Source organism: Nuphar pumila, chromosome 6 (genome assembly GCF_984573655.1).
Source record: "Nuphar pumila chromosome 6, dmNupPumi1.hap1.1, whole genome shotgun sequence".
Classification (NCBI taxonomy): domain Eukaryota; kingdom Viridiplantae; phylum Streptophyta; class Magnoliopsida; order Nymphaeales; family Nymphaeaceae; genus Nuphar; species Nuphar pumila.
The window spans coordinates 67,564,345-67,567,180 of record NC_143254.1 but is presented as its reverse complement, the minus strand read 5'-3'; positions in this window follow the sequence as shown (position 1 = coordinate 67,567,180).

The following is a 2,836-nucleotide window of genomic DNA, read 5'->3' as shown; positions in this document are numbered from 1 at the left end:
CTACTGAATACGCGACGCCTCCAACTGACGCGGTTTTCTTTCTGGATCTTGTATGAACCATCGGGTATCACAAATGTTCTCTTGGATGTTGCTGGTGCTCTCTGCAGAGCAGAACTGATGGTTAGGCTTCTGAAGGAAATTTGGTTTGGAGGAAAATATTTGTTGAGAATTTTGGTAGACAATTGAAATAATGTCCCATTACTAGGGATTGAGTCGTCGCTGGGATTACGACAATTGTGTTGCTATTCTTTGCAAGATAAACAACTGAAAATATGCCTTATTACCTAGGCGAGGTCGTCAAACCAAAGTGAAATGTAAAATAAAGGAATTTTATTGAGGGGAAAAACATGATTTTATCAATAATACACTTGACAGAGGGGAGGGGGACAAGCAATTTCCACCACTCTACAAAATCAGAAGACACACGAGGACCAGGAAAAATAGTAAGACTGACAAAGGAATCCCAGCCATGTCTGGCAGAATGGTATGCTCCGGACCACTGATCTGATGCAAGATCGAATTCTGGCAGAACCCCGGCTAGTGGACGAATCTCTACGCGCTTCTGCCTCTAAGAGAACTGCCTGACACACCGCTCTAGATGATAGTATGCGCAGAAAAATGGGCCAAGTAGTCTGAATCGCTTGCCGTAAGCATAAGTGTATCTGGGAGGTGATTCCTGGCGATCAAAGTAGTCCCATACAACCTCTTCCTCCTGAAGGTTGTCGATCAAGAACCGGTATCGCGCAACCGGAAGAAGCTTCTCTCCATTGTATCTGAATGAACTGGCTCGGACTGGCACATGCCGGAGGAACCAAGACTGCAAGGCATAGGTGCACCCTTCGACTAGGATCGACTCTCCGAGTGCGAAATGAGTCAACCCTCGGTATAGAAAAGCGAGTGCGGCCATGGCTATTGAGAGGTGGCTGGTCTGTCAACTTCCCCATCTCCTCATAAGCTGAACTATTCTGATATCCATGTAATTCCGTCCATCGGGAAAGAAAGCTAATCCCACCGTGCACAGAACCATCGCATGTTGAATTCTTTCTCGAGCTGTCCTGGACAACGAGCTGACTTTCACAAATGTCCCATGCTGTCTGTAAATTTCGAGCAGGTCCACATATTCATTTCCATCTTCTTCAATCAGAGGCCAAGACTTGCGTCCCGTCATGCGAGCTAAGGCATCTTTTGGGTCCAGACCCTTGACATTAATCAAAAACTGTTTCTCCAATGGATCTCCAGGCTGACTGGCTGGCTCGGGCAATCCCAATGGATCTCCAGTACTGTCATCTCGCCCCACGGGAACCAGAAGGTAGAAGTGCTCGGATTCCACCGCTCTGCTAGTGCATGGATCAAGTTGCCGTTGACTGTCTGCTTTCCCACTGCGGACGCCAGTTCCAATCCACACCCGTCCAGATGGTCCGGAAACATACGAGAGAAGTTTTTGAACCATGAATAATACCACCGGGGAAAGAAGGATCCGGTGCTGAGGACTCGATGTTCGGGAAGACTTTGTCGCACCTCGTAGGAGATGTGACCCTCAGGGAAGACTGAATCAAGCTGACTGGATGCCATCGGACTGGAAAGCATGGAAAATTGGAATAAGACTTTAAAAATACAGGAATTTTGAGAAAAATGCAGGCAGGATAAAAATAAAGCAGGAAATTCGAGATCCAGAAGACAAGAAAGATGGGAAATCACCTAAAGTTTTGAAGGAAATTAAGGGAAATTTGGAAAATCGTCCAGGGTTTGATGAAAAATGGAAAATGAAGTATTTGAAAAATCGTCCAAGGTTTTAAAACATGGACAGTACATGGACATAGATTGGGGAATTTTGAGAAAATCGTCCAGTATTTTAGAAAATTGGGAAAATATGGAAAATTCAATCACATTCTGCACAAACAAGTATGCACATACAGCATTCCCTAAAAGCTGACTCTAGATGCACAAATTTTGAAATGGCTGTAGGACCTTAATCCTAACTCTAAGGTTCAGATCATCTGTATCCAATCCAGTTATGCCTATATACTCAAGCCAAGGCTCGATGTACGTGGCATAAAATCAATTCCTTCGGTTCTAGGTTCTAGTTTTCCAACATCCTTGAGCACCTGCCGATATACGTTGGACTATGGCCCTTGGTACGTGGCAGGGGGGTTTTCACCCAAATAGGTGGCCCAGTTGTGAGGCTCTATCCCGAACTATGGTTCTGGAAGAGAGCCCAGCAACGTGAAGACCGGGACAATATAGGTAGGGTGATTTTTGAAAAACATGAGCACATGCAATCAAATAGAAGGCTCTAAGTCCTAAAGAGATAGATTTTTGAAATATTTGAAGAAGCAAGCATTGTTTTCATACAATTCCTAAATTGAGGAGTGTTGTATTAGACCTAAGTCTATGTGAGCATGAATAATTCTCCTCAATATGGTCCTACCAAACCATACCTAGTCTATATGCATTCCATGTCAGCTGGGTTCAAGTCTAGGCTCCTAGGTTCACATGATATCATAAAGCAAAGCTGACATTCCATGGAAATCGATTTTGACAATTTGAACTAAGTAGAGCATTAGATTGATCAGGCAAAGACAGGTCCCATCACGGTCGCCAAACCTGTTATCATTGCAAAAAATTTTAACTTTTGCAAATCAAACTGACCTTTGAAAAAGATTTTTGAAAATAACTCGCCTCCGTATTTAAAATGCGGGAAAATTCCGTAGAATGGGACTCGCCTGTCGGTACGAGGTTCAACCGTTCCTACCACCTTTAACAGGGGTAATTGAACCAAGGATCAATCTTATGCTCTACTCTATTCAACTTGTCTAAATCATATTCTAATTTCTAG